This window comes from Sciurus vulgaris (assembly GCF_902686455.1).
Source record: "Sciurus vulgaris genome assembly, chromosome: 10".
Lineage (NCBI taxonomy): Eukaryota > Metazoa > Chordata > Mammalia > Rodentia > Sciuridae > Sciurus > Sciurus vulgaris.
Window position 1 is genome coordinate 126,155,441 of NC_136470.1, and position 18,508 is coordinate 126,173,948.

Genomic DNA, 18,508 nt, shown 5'->3' on the forward strand with positions numbered 1-18,508 from the left:
GTGGTTCTCAGAATCCCCTTCCTCCTCTGGGTTCTGTCTATGAGGCTGCACCTGCTCCCAAGTCCTCACCCACCAAGCGTTTTCTGTTCGCTCCCCGCTCATCAGCTGACTGCATCAGCATGGCAAGCGGAGGAAGCCTCTGGATTTTCCTACATGAGTGTTTCTGACCTGTTACAGAAACGGTGCCTCCAAAGCACTTAGCCAGAGCCGGGGCCTCCTTAGCATCAGCGCATTCTGTTATTAATTAGGAGAATGTGAAAGCACAGAGTAATTGTTCAAAGATCAGAGCTCAAAAAATATAATCACATCGTCCAAATAGCACTTTTTTTTTCTCCTACAAAGATTAAATAGCTGAAGACAGTTATTTACATCTTACAAACCTTTTAAAAGAAACTTTCCCATATGTCTCATTCCCTAGACCCGCGTCCTGAACCGTGTCTGCGGATGGCAAGGTGCGGCCTCCTGGCTTTGCTCTCCAGGTCTCTCTGGGTTCCGACTGCATCCCTGCTCCCAGGAGCCGCGGTGAGTACCACTGAAACTCTGGAGCTGGAAGGGCTTTTCTGGTCCCTTGGACTCCAATGTGGAAAGAGGGACTGCGACTTGCCACTCAGGCTTGTCGGAATTGGTTGGAGTCATGAGAAAAATTGTCTTAGGACATGAGATGGTCAGGGAAGAATAAGAACCATTTGTTTAGTCCCAGTTCTGCACTGAGCATCTACTGCTGAACGACAGTGGAACTTTCCAGTGACAGCCGCTCCTCTAGATTTATCCTCCCTACACAATTCCCTCACAGTGTGACTATCATTCCTTCCACCTAGAAATGGGGACCTGTGTTGACTCCCCTTGAATCTGGAGAGGTGTGTGTGACCATTTTGACCAACAGATATGGTGGAAGTGACGCTACATGACTTCTGACTTTAGGTCATAAACAGGACATGGATTCCATTCTCTCTTTTTCTCTTTCCTCCAAACCCAGCTGCCACATTGGGAAGAAGACAGACCACATGGAGAGAACTGGGTAGTCCCTCAGTCAGTGAGCAGCATCAATCACCAGACATTTTGAATGACCCTTCAGATGGTTCTGGATTCTAGGTGAGGCCTTTTGTTATGGGTGAGAGGCCCCTGCTGTGCTAAATTCCTGACCTTCCCCATCCCAGAAATGTTGGAGATATAAATATAAATAATAATAATTGTTTTAAGTCACTAAGTTTGGGGGTAATTTGTTATGCAGCAATAGCTAGCTAATACATAGACCCCGTGGGGAAACTGTTGGGGTTTCTGGGAGATTTCTAAGTAACCAGACAACAATTATGTTGTTTGATGTGGCTGCCCCAAAGGGCAGCATGGAGGAAGTGTGTCTGACTCCTGGCACAGTGAGGGGCGGTGGGGCGGGGCTCAGAATGGCTTCTTGGAAGAGGTGACATCTCAGCTTGGCCTGGAAGGGTAAAGAGAGTTACCAGGTAAAGGGGAGGATGGAGAATGGTCAAAAGTGTGGGGAGGGGACGCTCCAGCAGGAGGCCTCAACCACGGGTCAAGTGCAGGCAGAGGTTCATGCAGGGAGTCATCTGGGTTCCCGGAGTAGGTGAGTGACAGGCCTCCCTGAGAACTGATCCGTGCAGGGCCCCACAACTGAAAGCCCTTTGCCTCTGCCCAGAACACATGCGGTCAAGACAACAGCCTCGGAGACCTGGTCCAGGTCGGCTCTGGGGCCCGTGTGCTGAGGCAGTGGCTGCCTGCCTGCTCTGAAGGGAAGGTGATTATAACCTGAGTCAGTGGCCTTCGTGCCTGGACATCGATGCGGCCTTGCTGGGGCAGCAATGCGGAAACTCCCTCCAGATGCTCCCCAGCTGCTGCATGGACCCAGCCCTGCCGTGCAAGCTGCCCACCTCCCTGCTGTCCCTGGGTCTTTGCCTGGTTCCCTCTCATGCCCGAGTGCTGCCCTTCATGCCATTTTTACCGAATTCCTCACCTCTTCCAGGAAGCCCTCCAAGAACCTGTGGGCTCAGGACTCCACAGCCCCTGGGGCCTGTTTGCCTCTGTGTCCCCTGCTAGATCGGCAGGGGAGCCCCAGAGGGCCCGGGATGTGTCTTCCAGGGTCCAGCCCAGAGTGGACCTTCTTTGAAATCTTGCCTTTGGGTGAGATGACAAGGATGGATGTTCCTCTATTGGTCATTTCAGCCTTGAGGACAAGTCCTGGGTCTGCCCTCCAATCCCCTGCAGACCTTCCACATCAGTGTCCACCGAGTGCTGACTGGACGGACATGTCTCGGTGACCACAGAGCTGGACCAGGGGTGCCTCTGAGTCTGATGTTGCACACTGGGTGTGGTTGGTGGGTTGAGCTGAATGGGATTCCAAGCTGAGGACCAGGGAGGTTAGGAGGTGGGCTTGGTGTGTCTGCCAGGGGTCTCTCGGCCCCTCTATGCTTTGGGCCTGTGGGTCATAGGCAGGTATGTGTGTGTGTATTGTGGGTGAGTGTGTGGTGGGCATCTCAGATGTGCCCATGAGTCCCCTGCCTGTGAGTGCTGTGTGTCTGTGGGGGACGCTCCCCCTGCTGCTGGGAGCCAGCACAGACCAGCCACCACGTCTCCCTGGAGCCTTTCGCCTGGCAGGCACCAGGACAGCCAGCCCAGCTCAGCAGGACTCTCTGTGGTTTTTCTGGCAAGTTCCGAGTCATGGCACAGACACAGCCGGCAGCACTGCCCACCCCACGGCCCCCTGCCTGGGTGGCGTGCGTGTGGATGTGGCCAGCAACTCCCTGGCCTCCTTTTTGCTCAGTAAGGAACAGATTATAATTCCTGGGCAGACTGCATCTGCAACCAACTCGAGGGAAATGATTGTTGAGTGAGTTGAAAGAAAAAAAAATCTGCAGCAAGAAACTTCAATCCAGCCAGCCAGCCGTGTCATTGAATTAGGCTAATCTAAATCCTCAGAGCTAATTGAGAACCTCCCGGGCCACCCCTCCATGGCTCTCTGGAGCTCCCATTGCAAAGCCCTTGGCAGAGGTGGTTTCAGGGCACAGTGGGCAGTGGCCTTGCACACCGGGGACACAGAGCTGTGATGGACACCCTGGCTACTCGGGACCCGGCTCTGCAGGAGGGTGCATGCACTGAGGGCACACCCCGTCCTTCTGCCGTCCTGCTTCCACCTAAGACCCCACCACTGCGGGCCTGGCCCACCTCACCGCCTCCCCGGGGTTGGCGCGACCCCCAGGGCCACAGGGAAGGAGAGGGTGGGGAGGGAGGTGAGGCAGGGTCCCCTCCAGAGTCGCCTGGGCTGCTGGATCTCGTTGACACCGACCCTGGCTGGATGTGGGGATGAGATGGGCCCGTGCTACGGGGTCTGCCATTGGGTGGCCAGTCGTCAGTCCATTCAGACACGGACAGTGCCTCATCCGAGCCCCCGCCCGCCTTCCTTCTTCTGGATCCCCGTCCCCGAATCTGGTTTCCTCCTTCACTCATTGGCCCCCCTCCCTCCATCCCTCCCTGCTCCCTTCCTTCTGCCCCGTGCTTGGGGGGTTCGGAGACACCCCAGTCTGTCCAGGAGGAAGAGAACCTGGGGTACGCGTCCCCAGGGCTGCTGCTTAGGCCACGACCCCCAGCTTGCTCCTCTTCCTCTCCCATGTCTCTCCCCGTGGCCCCCTTCTGGTGTGCTGTCTCCCCTCTGCTCCCCACTCTTGGCTCCTGTGAGTCCACGGTGGGCTCTTGGGGAGGCCTCTCTCAGGGGCGCTCGGGAAAAGGTGCCGAACTGACCTGATAAAGGCACCGACAGGGAAGTGTGGCCTGGGTCCCCTCCCCCTTTGATCAAAAGCCTCTGAACCCCTGATGACATCCCATGGCGTATTCCTCTATTAATCAGAAAAGCCTTGACAGATGTAAGCAATTTGTCTTTGGAGAGGACGGGAGGGGGCGAGGCGAGGGAGCCCGGCGGCCCGGCGGGGTGGAGGAGATGCGGAGGGTAAGTTTGGAACGAGGGCTGAATACATGCATACTAAGAAGGCCAGCGCGCAGGAGCAGGCAGATCAGAGAGGGGAGCGTTTTCATTTCAAAGCATATTTCTTCCTTGATTGAACAGCCCCCCCACCACCACCACCAAACTACGGATGCTGGAATGAGGCTGGGATCCAGGGGTTAATCCCACCCAGACCCCTTCAGGGCTCAGACGCACAGAGCCAAGGGGCCCTGCGGGCAGGGTTCAGGTGTGGCCTGGTGGACGTGCCCCTGATGTGGTCTCAGCTCTGGCCTGCAGGTGATGGTGACGCTCAGAAGCAACACGGACACCTACTGGGCCTGCCAGGTGCATCTCAGGGGCCAGGTACTGGACGTAGAGAAAGGAAACGTGATGTCAATTCTCTAAAGCCCCAGGCTAGACTGCCAGGCAGATCCACAGTGCAGGGGGTGGGTTTTGTCATAAAGGTATGCTAGGGAGGGAGAGTCCAAGGGACAGTGTGGACATGGGGAGTGACCGCTCAACCAGACAGGACACTTCCCAGGGAGCGACACCAGCTGGGTCTTGAAGGACAAGAGTTGACTCACGTGCTCATGTGACGGAAGTCCTTCCCGTCTTTGTGCACTTGGAGGCCTACTCAGAGCTTGGGTCTCCCCCTCCCTCGCCCTCTCTCCTTCACTAAACCTTGGGGCCAAGAGCTGTGTCTGACTCACCTCCTTGTCCCCAGTGCCTGGCACAGAGTGGCAACAGGTGTTTCCCAAAGTGGGTGGAATGGTGTTTGGATGGTGGGAACAGCGTGCAGAGGCCTGGAGGCAGGAAGCAGCCTGGGGTGTGCAGAGGCCGGTGGCCCGTGCGTCCTCGCCTGCGGGGCTGCATCTGACCAGGAAGGAAGCTGTGGAGAGAAGGGCGCATTTGCTTCCACGAGGCCCTCTGTCAGCACAGGAGGGCAGCCCAAGGTTCCACTGCAACCAGGGCGTACCATACAGTCTTCCTCTGGTGAGGGCTTGGGGAAAAAATCAGAAAAAGAGAGTGCTCCATAAATTTGATTAGCTGCTTCAAATGTAGCCTTGAAAGCTGGCTCTTGCAAGTTCCCGGAGCCCGAGCCGTGGCCAAGGTTTTGATCATCTGCCTCTTCCCCTCCCAATAAACACCTAGCATGCTTGGCCAGGTTTCCTGTGGTCAGGATTCTACAGATCCGTGACTCACCCGAGCCAGCAGGGAGCATGAAAAGGTGTCACCAGGGAGAAATATTCAGGGAAGGATGTGAACGGTCAGCCTCACCGAGCAGGACAGATTCCCACAGCTTTTCCTAATAAACAAGTTTCCAGGGCCCTGGAATTCTTCCGGAGAGGAGAGGAGGGGAGGGGAGGGGAGGGGAGGGAAGGGGAGAGGAGAGGAGAGGAGAGGAGAGGAGAGGAGAGGAGAGGGGAGGAGAGGGGAGGAGAGGGGAGGGGAGGGGAGAAGAGGAGAGGAGAGGGTCTCTCTAAGTTGCTGAGGATCTCCTTAAGATGCCAAGGCTGGCCTTGAACTCACAATCCTCCTGCCTCAGCCTCCCGAAAGTCATTGGGATGACAGGTGTGTGCCACCACGCCCTGCTCACCCTACTGTTTCCACCAGCTCTCTGAACCTCCCACAAGGCTAATTCAGTATCACCCCCTCATCTACACACACACACACACACAGCCCTCCATGGCTTCTCTGGGTCATGTATTTCATAGTCCCTTAGTGTCTAGTAATAATACTAAAAAGCAGCTTACTGAGTGCCCTGTGCCTGCTCTGTGCCCAGCATTTTATGGACGTCACCTGGATTAATTCTCACAACCTGTTCAACACTAGGTACTCTTGTCTTCATTTTACAGGTGAGACAACAGAGACTCAGAGAGGTTGAGTAAGTTGTCAGAGGTCACACAGCTAAGAAATGACAGAGCGGCGTGTTGAAGCCCTTAGCTGTCTGAGCAGAGAGCCGCTGTTCAGAGCCTTTGTCCTGTCTGAGACAGTCTCTTCCATCGAGTTAGTCCTAACTTCCCGGGTGAGCAGATGTGAGGGGACCGGCCTCTTCATCCTCTAGAGCCGTCTGCCCCTGTCCCGCCCCTGGGTGTGGAAGGTGTCTGGTGTGCTCTTTGTGCCTGAGTAAGCGGGCGGCTACAGGAGGGCCTGGGTGAGTGTCAGGGCTGGGGTCCGCTGAACCCCCAGGGGACAGGAAAGGGGCAGGGGCTGGCTGAAAGGGAAGGGAAGGGGCCCAGGGGAGGGCTGAACCAGCCCAGAGGAGGGAGCTGCCCAGGGCTCCTCAGGAGACTCCCTTCAGCCCCAAGCTGGGACCACTGAGCTGCAGGCTTGGTCCCCAGTGCAGCTGAGCGTGTCCCTGTGACGTGTGGATGGGAAGGTCCCCGCGCTGCGAGTTTTCAATGCCTCTCAACAGATTCCAACCCGGGTAGCCTGGCTCTTCTCTGAAGTCCCACCCAGCACCGGGCAAGTCCCCAGGGCTGGGAGGAATCCTGTCAGGTGGCTGGGAAGGACCCCTTCCAGCGCTGGGAGGAAGGCAGGGGCAGTGGAGGACCGTGCCTCCAGCGGCCAGCTGCCTCGTCCCTCCCCCGAAACCCATCAGGTGGGTTCTGTAAGGGGATTCGGGCAGACGGGTGTCTGATCTCAGGACTCTTCATGCTTTCCGTGAAGGGGACTGATCATTTTTGGAGAAGGGCCACATCCAACACCATGCCACTGCCCAAAGGATGGTCAGCTGTGGCTGGACCAGGGGACGGCACACACCACGGTGGGGTCTCCACAGGATCCTGGAGTGGCCCAGGCTCCCACTGAGATGGGGGAGGGGGAGCTGCCGCGGGGCTGCTGCGTGAGGGTAGGGAGATGGGGCAGCGCATGTCCCCGCACAGGGAGCTCAGTGTCACTGAGGCCGGGCCCAGGGCCCAGGCAGCCAGTGAGGGAGCCCACGGGCACTGGCCATGCTTCAAGAAAGGCCACTAGCCAACCGAGGTGGCTCAGGAGGCTGAGGCAGGATCCTGAGTTCAAAGCCAGCCTCAGCAACTTAGCGAGGCCCTAAGCAGCTCAGCAAGACCCTATCTCCAATAAAATATTGAAAAAGGGCCTGGGACGTGGCTCAGTGGTTGAATCCCTGGTGCCAAAAAAAAAAAAAAAAAAAAAAAAGAGGCCGTGAGTCCTCACCCCGAGAGTCACCAGGGATGTCAGGAGGGGTCCAGAGGACGACTCCAGGGTCAGCTTCACTTTCCTGAGGCTCCCTCCCCGCTGAAAGCTGTCCTGGGAAGACAAGTGGGAGGGGAGAGAGGCTGAGTCTTTCCTGAAAGACACAGGGATTCTTTCAGTGGTGAACCCAGGGCCCCTGGTCCTTCCAGCGTCCTCCTCCCCCAGACGCCGTAGTGGGGATAAAGCAAGGCTTCGTTTTGGGCGTAGTCCAGCAAGGCAGCGTGGGAAACTGTTGCTCAGGACCCAAGGTCGATCCCAGGTCCAGCCGTCAGTCTGTGCAGGACGCAGACCTTCCGTGGGACGTTGCTCCACCTCCTGTCTCCCAGGAGCAGGGCCTTTCAGGATAGCTGCTCCTTGTCCCTGCGCTCTTGTTCTTCCTCTCCGATTCCCACGCACCTTCCCGGGCAGCTCAGTGTGCTCCCTGTCTTCTGAGGGGCAGGGCAGACAGAGGGCAGGGTGGGCACTCCAGCAGGCCCGGGTTGGCTGGCACCCCGTAGGGAGGGTGCATGGCTGGCTGGAGCACAGACTGTCAAGGAGTCCCAGACCAGAGCTTATGGACTGTCTGGAACTGCTCGCCGTTTTAACTTTTGGCTACAAGCAACTAAGATTGACTTAGAAAATCTAGATGTTTAACAGGAAGACTGAAGAAGGTTGGATCCAAAATCAAGTTCAGTGACTTGAGGATGACGTCAAAGACTGAGATTCTTTTCAGCTGTCATCCTCCTCGTGGCAGCTCTTTAGTCCCCATCATGTTGCCTCATGATCACATTATGGCTGCCACAACTCCAGACATTATCTTCTCATACAAGGACATTCAAATTAGACTTGTGTGCCTTTCTTTTCTGGAGAAAGAAGCTCAGCGAGGGATGATTCATGTGCCCACTTTCTGGCCTACCTTCCCCAAAATCATATAAACTGGATTCTATGAGGAGGGAGAGTGTCTAGAATGTCTTTGGGTCAGGAAAGCAAGTGTCTGCTGATGGTTTGAGTGAGAGGAGGCAAAGAAAGGAGCCAGGGAAAATCCTTATGTGGCCAAAACTAGGAGGAGACAGCAAAAATGTTTAAAAAGGGGGCTGCTGAGCTGCAGCGTGGCCTCACCGTCCCTCACACTGAATCCCCGCCAGGCCATCTGTGCTGAATCCTCCCACTGATTCTGTCCTTTTACTTACAGGGGAACCCAGGCTTTTGCCATACGCTGGCAGCTTGTGGAGCTGAGGTCATTTCTGCCCTGGCCGTGGATGGGACTTCTGCGGCCCATGCCAGCAGCTGCCCTGAGGATTCCTTTTTCCTTCTTCTCTCACCTGTTCAACAGAGTCCCCTCTCTCGGGCTGTCACACACCCTGGCATTCAGGATACTGTGGAGAACACGCCAGACAAGGTCCCTTCTCCCACAGAGCTACACTGGAGCAGGAAGCATGCACAGAGCCATGGATACATCGGTGGCTAGGAAAAGTCTCGGGTCACGGGAGAGCTGAAAAGGGACAAGTTGTTCCCAAGGCGAACGCCTGGGGAGACAGCCTCACCCGCACTGGGTGGTCCAGGAAGGGTCTTTGCGGAGGTGGCACCTGGACTGTAGCTTCATAGTGACATGGACACAGGGATTGCAGGTGAAGGAACAGCACGGGCACAGGAGCGGGGGTGGCAGGCAGCATTTGAAGAACAAAAGGAAACCACTTACGGCTGCAGCCCCCTGGGGCCCCTCAAGACTGGAGTGGCTGGCGAGGGTCTGGGTTTTGTTTCCAGCGAGCTGAGGGGCAGGGCAACCTCTTCAGCAGCAACGTGGAATCCGACTTATGCTTTTACAAGTCACCCCTGTGCAGAGAACCCCTTTCCACAGTGCACACAGACGCTGCTTGTTCTGGGGACACCTGTCCTGCCTCCCCAGGGAGACAGTGAGATCTCAGAGCTAAGAATGGAACTCTCCGCCCATTACACCTGCTGTGGAGATGCCAAACATCATAGGTAAATATTTAAAGGTCCCGTCTTTCCCAGGAGGGCCCTTCCAATGACCCTGGGTGGAAAGTGGATCGTGATGTGATGGCTTCTGCTGCTCAGAAGCACCTGGGGTCCACCCCTGTGCACAGCAAAGCACACTTGGGAGAGCACTTTTTTCCTTGCCTTGAAGATGATTCTCCAGGTTGCCCGGGGTCCCTCTCCACCAGTCTCCCATGCGAGCTTGGAGTGGCCCTGGGTCTCATTAGGAGGAGGCTGTCCAGTGGGTCACTCCTCCAGCGAGATCTGATAGGTAGCAGACGCGCGTGCTGGGGACGACCTGGTGAGCAGCCATCCGCTGCCCCCGCCTGCCGACCAGGGGGCGCCCCCCGCCCCCGCAAGGTGCTCTGCAGAGCTCGGCTCCCAATACATGAAACATGAGGCCATCCCCATAATCAGAGCTGACTTATGGGAAAATTAAACACAGAAGGACACGCCAACCCCGGGAAACCGCCTCCTCTCCCTCCCTGGAGGCACCGTCCTCCTCTGAGGGAGAAAGGCTGACCCTGCCGTCAGCTAGAGAGCTGTGACCCCGGGTGGCAGTGGCATCTAGATGACATGTTTGCATCGACTGGGGCAGGAGGACAAATCACCAAGGAGAACAAAAGGGTGCAAGGCTCGTGTTGGGAGCCTTCCCTCTTCTCCTAAGTCCTCCTGGCTGGAGGTCATTTATTTTTTGTAAGAACCGAGTTGAAATCTCATGAAGTTTTTCCGGGTGACTCAGTCGCACATTATGGAACTCCTTCTGAAGCCAGTAGCAGGGACGCGGAGCCTGCTGAGGGCAGTGAATGATGGAGAGACGTCAAGGTGGAGTTCGGGGGGCGGGAGGGAGTTGGGGCAGGAGGAGGCCTGAGGAGGGGTCTCTCGAGGTCCAACCCAGTGTGGGGGAGACGGCGCTGGGCCCCCACTGCACTGTCGCGTGTTTGAATTGGAGGACAGGCCAGATGTCCTCTCTTGGGTAGCGTTGAATTTGCACCCTGGGGTAGCAGGAGGATTTGGAACTCGGGGTCTTCCTCGTACACCCTATTTTGTCCAGAAAGCCCTTTGAAGGCTGCTGTGGGCTCCTTTTCCACTTAAAAAGATGCTTTCACATTAGGATTTAAAGCATATGCTGGGCCAAAGCCTGTCACAACGCATCATGGAGAAGCCCCCAAATCAACCACCCAGCACCCCCATCCTGATCAAAGCAGAGGAGGCGGGCATCCTGCTGCCCACGGATGCAGGAGCAGGATGAGGGAGGAGCCAGCGGGCACCCTAAGCTGACAGGCCAGCCGGCCTTGGGCCTGGGGGCTGCCCACAGCTGTGGACAAATCTGCACCTGGATGGGCCCCGTGCAGAAGGTGTCCACGAGAGCATCAACGGCTCTTCTCTTCAGAGCCAGATCATAGGGACTGAAACCAGGTCACTGCCAGGTGGGATGGGGTGGGGCCCCCGAGTAAGCGCATAGTCCCCAATTCCCGGGAATTGGGAAGCACAGATGCTCATATGGAGGAGGCGGGGGGGGGGGCCGGGGAGGGGACCCTGGAAGATCCATCAGAGGCTGAGTCTAATCACGAGGGCTTCCTTGCCCGAGCACTGGCTATGTGCCTGCACCAGGTCTGTCCTGGCCTCACCTGTCCTCCTCACAAGCGACTGGGGTGGGTATAGAAGCGTTAATCTGATTGACAGATGACACCGCAGAGCGCAGGGAGCCCCAGCTGGCTGTGGCAGTTAGCATGGGAGCCCACAGTGTTTAGGCCAACGGCCCTAATGGCTGAGGGACGAGGGGTGGTGGGCAGGGCTCTGGGCTCAGGGTGCAGCCTGCTCAGCAGAAAGCGGGCTCACGGGAAGTCCACGCACGGACTCGGGCCTGGGAACCCTGCCCAGTAGCTGCACACCCAGGGAAGAATCAAAAGGGGAGGGACAGAGCCAACAGGTGGGGGCTTCTGCTGACCACCTAGAAGCTCTGGCTCTGTCTGGGCTGCGGGACCCTGGCGGCTCCTGGTACCCACTGTGGTCTGTCTGCCCAGACTTCTGCCCCTGCTCAGTGCCCCCTGCAGACTTCTCAGGCTCTGCCTGGCCTCTGGGGCTGGCACCAGCCCAGTGTCTCCTCTCAAACCCCAGCAGGGCTTTGGCCTGAGCCGTGCGCTCCTGGATGGAAATCCCGCGGTTACCAGCGGTGGTGCCTGGGCAGGCGGCCTGAGCTGTGGTGCTGTCATGGCATGGTTCTCTCTCTCTCACCCTGCCCTCCGCAGAGCCCGGCTGCTCTGAGACTCTGCAAACCACATTTACGCCCTACCAGGGTAAGTGACGCCCGAGTGCTATGCTCCACCAAGAGGGGTTGCCGCAGGAAGCTGCAGTCAGCTCCATCAAGTCTGCTTCCCGTTCCTGTCAGCTGTGGCCCAGTCCCAGCCCGGCACCCAGCGGCAGCGGCTAGCTCCGCACACGCGGGAAGCCAGTCCCACGACCCTCTCCAAGCTGCTCAACCTGCAGGCCCCCGCCAAGGGACCCCTGTCTTCACAACCCCAAACACCCACCTCTGCTGCCACAGCCCTAGGGGTTACTGCTAATCTTGAGCATCCCCTGGGGGTTACTGCTGACCTTGAGCATCCCCTGGGGGTTACTGCTGACCTTGAGCATCCCCTGGGGGTTACTGCTGACCTTGAGCATCCCCTGGGGGTTACTGCTGACCTTGAGCATCCCCTGGGGGTTACTGCTGACCTTGAGTATCCCCTGGGGGTTACTGCTGACCTTGAGCATCTTTTCATGTGCTCATTTGCCATTCCTGGATTTTCTTTGAAGAGTTTATTCAAATAATTTACCAGTTACAAAAATCGGATTACTTTATTATCGAGTTGTAAGAGCTTTTTATTCCTGCTGTGTTACCTTTGCAAGCTTTCCGCATCTCTTTTGCCTTTTCAGTAATTCTCAGTTCATCTTAATTCTTTTTTTTTTTTTTTTTTTTTTTGGTACTGATGATTGAACCCAGGGGCACTTTACCAGTGATCCACATTTCAACCTGGGATTCCAGGCATGTACCTCTGCCCCCAGCCTAAAGGATATTTTTTATTGCCCAATGCACACACCTGCTTATGCCTCAAAGTCCTTATCCACCAAATGGGGACAGTGACTGTACTCCAGGTGGCCTCAAGGACTCAGCCAGGAGATGCCTGAGAAGGGTGTTGTGGCCCAGGGTGGGTGTGGGGGGAGGACTTGATCAGCGCAGCGCCCACGGGCCTGGTCATGAGCCCCCAGGGTAGCCCCTGGGGTGCACTTCAAGCTGAGCAAAGAAGCAGGGGCTCTCTTCAGACTCCTCTCCTCTGTTTTCCAGGTCAGGCTCTCCTGTGACAACTGAGGGGATGAAAGAAAGGCCTGGCCTGCCGTGGGGGAGGAAAATCAGCCCTTCTTCCAGTCTAATGGTCACCTTCAAGATGGGCCTTACTGAGAACAAACAAACTGCTGTTCTTTGAGTCGCATCATTAAGAAATGAAAAGGCAAGTCATAACTGCAAGAAAACAGAACAACAGTACATATAAAAACAACTAAATGCATAGGCAAGAGGTTAGGGCAGATACTTAGGAAAGAAGATGTTGGAACAGCCAGTAGGCAAGAAGGTACTGAAAGTTGTTAGTCATAGAGAAGTTCAAATTAAACTACAATGAGATACCTCATGGACCATGCCACCCACCATCCCATACCCACAAGAATAGCTGAAGTTCCAAAGATGGAGGCTAGAGAGAGTTGGGGGAAATGTGGAGCAACTGGAACTCTCCTACTTTGCTGGTAGATTGAAAAAAAAAAAAAAATATATATATATATATATACACATATATATACATACAGAGAGAGAGACATTTGAAAATAGTTCAAAGCTTTCTTATGAAATTAAACATACACACAATATGAACAGGCAATACCATTTGTAAATATTTACCTGAGAGAATTGAAAACACATCATACAAAGCTTTGAGTACAAATGTTCATAGACACTTGATTCGTAATAGTAAAAACCTAAAAACAACCTGAATGTCCACCAACAGGTAGAGGAAGAAGTGAATTGTGACATGGTAGTACAATGGAACACTAACCCTGCAATGAAATCAGTGAACAGTGGACGCACACAAGAGTCATGCAGGGCAAAAGAGACCAGAGGCAAAGGAGAACATGGTGCGTTGTCTTCTTTATGTGAATCTCTACAAAAGACCAATGGAATCTGCAATATTAGAAGGCAAACCAGTGGCCAGGCACGTGGTGCACGTCTATAATCCCAGTGGCTCAGAAGGCTGAGGCAGGAGGATCACAAGTTCAAAGCCAGCCTCAGCAACTTAGTGAGGCCCTAAGCAACTTAGTGAGACCCTGTCTCAAAAATAAAAATAACAAACAAATAAACAAATGAACAAATAAAAGGATTGGGCATGTAGCTCAGTGGTAAAGCACCCCTGGGTTAAATTTCCAGTAGCACTTTCTTCCCACCCAAAAAAATCAGACCATAGACCAGTGGCTTCTTAGATCCAGGGCCATACCTCCATTGTGGCGATGGTCACATGGCTGTACGCATTTGCTAAGACTCACCAAAATGTAACACGGATGAATTCTATTGTGTGTCAGTTACGACTCAATAAAGTTGATTTTTAAAATGTCACCCTGACATGTACAAGAGCCTTCCTTAGACTGACACGTGGGCAGGGACCCATCACCAGGCAGAGCCTCCCCGTGGGGCCCCTCAAGTCCTCCGGTGCTCCACTCTCTGCTTGCAGCTTGTTTAAGTCAGCCTTTTCACCGCCACAACTAAAAGATCCGACCAGAACAACTGTAGAGGAGGAAACGTTTACTCAAGGGCTCAGTTTCAGAGGTCTCAGTCCTTATACAGCCAGCTCCATCACGGTGGAAGAGTGTGGCAGGGGGAAGCAGCTCACCTGATGATCAGGAGCAGAGAGACTCACCCACCAGATACAAAATATATACCCCAAAGCCACGCCCCAATTCCCCACGTCCTCCAGCCACACCCCACTGCCTCCAGTTACGCTCAGTTAATCCCATCAGGTGATCAACTCATTGGTTGGGTTGAGGCTCAGCCCAATCATTTCTTCTCTGAACCTTCTTGCACTGTCTCACACCTGAGCTTTTGGGGCACACCTCACACCCAACCCATAACACAGCTCCTCCCTCCCTCCCTCAGTCCGTCATGCTTGTGTCTGGGAATCTGACCAGAATGGATGGCATGAAGGTCCCCCTGTCCACCGTCCTCCTGTTAGATTGGGCCAAGAAAGATCCCAGCAGAGCTCCGAGCAGGGAAGGGGAGTGGGGATACTTACTGCTCTAGCTGACCTGCAGCTGACCACCCATGTCTCTGGGCTGAAGGTCACTGCTCCCTCCAGGCAGCCCTGTCTGGACCCCTGTCCTTCAGGTCCTGTGACCTCCATCCTCCCGCCCTTCCTGATCTGTACTGGCCCTGTCGCTCCCCACGCCCACTTACACTGTTTGACTAGTCTGCTGGGGAACCTCCTTCACACTCTCCTGACCAAGTGGCCCCTCACTCCTGCTGGCCCCGACTGATGCAGCCCCCGATCTCGGTGGAACAAAACAGGCTCCAATCCCGGTAAGAGAATCCGGGCGCGGGTGGAGCTGGTGGAAGCAGGACCAAGGGGCCCCGCCTGTCCTGTTAACGTGTGAATTCTCACCCCAGTGCCTGTGTCTAAGGGAGCCCTGGTCCTCTTTCGGTACCTTGTCTCAGGTCTGGACCCAAGTCCCTTCCCCTGGCTCCCTGAAAGGGCTAACAAAGGTTTAAATGAGCCGATACAGAGAGACACTATCAGGGACGCAGATGGAGAGAGCACAAGAGGCCTGAAGCATTGTGGGTGACACAGGGCAGGGCGGAGGGCCCACACAGCCACTGCCCATTGCCCTACTAGCCTCTAATGAGCCCCACGGTCGGGGTTACCATTTGGTAGCCCCCACTGGGCCCTGGCTGCTGGAGTGGCCATTTTACATACACCATTTCATCTTTTCCTCAAGTGAACACCATGGTGTAGACATCGGTTTCTACACCCAATGGGGTTGAGCTGAACAAGATCCAATAACTTGTCCAAAGTCATCGTGCTCATAAATGACAAGCCAAGACTGGAACACAAATCTGAGCTTGGAATCCAGCATGCCTCGCCGCTGCCTTCCTTACTAATCATGGGGTGAAAACGTCAGAGCTTGTCTGGGGGGTCCCCCCGTAAGTGGAGCCCAAGGACAAAATGGATCTAGTACTACCTGGCACCACTCCAGACGCCTGGAGCCCCAGGCCCTCCTGTGCAGGGAGGGTGGTGGGGAGACAGTGGCCAGGCCACCTCTTCCCTGGGCCCTGTGGCCTCTGCTGTGCCCTGTGGGGGAAGCAGAGCCCAGAGAACTCAGGTCACTTGGCGGAGCACTTGTCCTTGGTGTGGGGGCCCCTCCTTGTGCTGGTGTCTTGGAGGGTCAAGAGAACAAGGCATCCTGGTTCTGAGGGGTGTCCCAGCACGAGTCCTGGACTCCCCTTGCTGTTGGATGCTAAGACGGTCCTTGTTTCATAGACCTCTTTTCTTATCCTCCAAAACACCTAATTGCATTCTCTGTAATTATTTTTGGAGCATATAAAATATTCATGTAGAGTTTAAAGGATATTCATAAAATGACCACCTTGTACATTGCCAGGAGCTTAGAAACCTTATATGAGTATCTCCCTTTTTCTCCTAGACCAGGTGTCTTGAGATCAGCACTCTGACATTTTGGGAAGAATAGCTTTTTAGTTTAGGGGGTTGGGGAAGGCTGTCCTGTGCCTTGTAGGATGTTTAGCAGCATCTCTGGCTAACAGCACCCAGTAGAGGCCAGGAGCATTCCTCCCTACCCCAGGTTGTCACAATTGAAAACACCTCCAGATATGTCAAATAGCCCTGTGTGTCAGATTTCTGTTGCTGTGACAAAATACCTGAGAAAAATCCATTTATAAGGAAGAATGGTTTACATGGGCCCATGGTTTCAGAGGTTTCAGTACATGGTCACTTGGCCTGTTGCTTTGGGCCTGTGGCACCACAGTATATCATGGTAGAGCACATGGGTAGAGGAGGCTGCTTACCTCAAGGCAGCCAAGAAGCACAGTCAGAGAGGGAAAGGCAGGGCTGGGATCCCAGTATCTCCTTCAAGGGCATGACCCCAAGACCTAACTTCTTCTCACAAAGCCCCTCCTCCTAAAGTTTCCACTATGAATAGTGCCCCAGACTGGTGACCAAGAGTCACATATGTGCCTTTGGGGGCCATTTAAGATCTAACCATAACACCCTGGAGGGAGAGTGGCCCACAGCTGAGGACCTCCGTCCTAGTCTGACCTGGTGCTTGTCCCAGCTTCGATTTTCAGATTCATATTTCCCGTGTGTGCACAGCTGTGTTTGGCAAGTTCTAAAATGTCACGAAAATGGAGTCCTATGGTACATGCCTTGGGGTCCCGGCTTCTTTTGCTCAACACTGCTTCTGCAAGATCCATCCCTACTATTGCATGATCGCTCTGTGTTCATTTCCATCGCTGAACAGCACCCTGGTGCGCATGCTCATTCGTGTTCTGGCTGATGGCCCTGGGGTTCTGTCTGGGGTCATTGCGGGTGATGTTTCTGGGGGTATTCCAGGGCAGCTCTCTGGGTGCCCACGTGTATACAGAGAGGTGGAATTTCCGGATCACAGGGAATGGGCATCTGTAAGGTACTGTGGCTTTTGAGTCATGATATGAAATTGGCCCCTCTGTGGCAGGATGTGACATTGCTCTCGAATCTCATCTTTTCCAGCCCTTGAGATGGCGAGCTTTTCTACGTTTGTCAGTGATGCATATGTGCATTTTAGTTATTTTTTTAAAATTTTTAAATTGTTCTAATTAGTTGTATGTGACAATAGGGTGCATTTACACATATTGATAGATCATGCATCAATGGAGTGCAATCTCTCATTGTTCCGATTGTACCTATTGCAGGATCATGTTGGTCATGCAGTCATACATGTGCATGAGGTAATGTCTGCGTCGCTGTAAATCATCCCTTCCCTCATACCCCTTCTCCTCCCCTCATTCCCTCCACCTAATCTAAGTCGCTCTATTCTTCCCTCCCCACACCTCATGGTGAAGCTTTGTTATTCTTGACACCCCTTTTGGCCTGCACGCCATTAGCACCCGCCCTCACTCTACCTCAGGGACCTCAAGCCTCCCTCCACCCCAGCTCTCTCCAGGGCACTGTGGCTGCCTCAGCTCCTGCCCTCCCTCTGGCCTGGGGATCCTGCCCCTCTGTGTGCCCATCCCTTCTGAAGGCTGAGCGCTGGATGAATGGATGGATGGATGGTGCCGGGAGGTGGTCCGTGCATGGGCAGAGGAGAAGCTGCAGCCCGACCGCACCGGGGCACAAGCCTGGCACTCCTGGGGAGGCAGAGCAAAGGCTCCTGCTTCTGGACCCATGTCCTTCCCAGTGGGGCCCTCCCCACTCCTGGGGCTGGAAGAACAGCCAAGGACCCCAGAGAGCTCCTCCTTCCATGGTTTTCCACCCACCTGCATCCCTAATGTGCTTTGTCCCAAATGCCACTTGAGGCCCCACGGGGAGGCAGCAGAGAGCCCTGCCCAGGACTGGTCCTGCTTCCTGAGATGGCCAGGTCCTGGCGGCCTTGGCTGGGAGTGGCGCGGTCTCTTGTCTGGTTCTCTGCTGCAGTTTGGGAATGATGACCATGACCACATTCCCACCACAAGAGACCACATCCAGTGAGGTTTGGGGAGGGGGAGCAGATGAGCAGAAGAGGCAGTGGCCGACAGGGTTGGTAGCCTGGAGGACCGCGAGTGGGGGAGACATGCGAGGGGGAGCCTTCCCCCCAAGCCCGCACGTGGTGGCTGCTGGCAGGCCACCTGGCGTGGCAGGGGCAGGCGTGCAGGGGGTGGTGGGAGCCAGCAGGTGCCCCGCTCCATGCCCTCTGTGAGAGAGCATCATGACAGGTCCCCAACCCACCCCAATTCTCTCAGAAGCCCTTTTGAGATAGTCGAACACCATTCCGCGGCACAGGTGAGACCTGGAGGCTCTCTGAGGAGAAGTCTCCCTGAGAGCCCCACTTCTCCAGAGCCCCTCCAGCCAGGCTGAATGGCCCTTGAGCTTCCCCTGCCCCACGGCGCCCCATGAAGGCCGCAGTCACAGATCCAAGTCACATTGGTGTCCATGTGTGCACATGTGTGCTGTGGACTGAACCGTGTCCCCTTGCCATTTCTGTGTTGAAGTCCTGGCCCACAATGCGATGGGATCCTGAGGAGGTAATTAGGGTAAATGAGGTCACAGCGTGGGGCGCTAGACGGAGGGGACTCTGGCCTTAGGAGGAGAGGAAGAGAGCCGGCTCTGT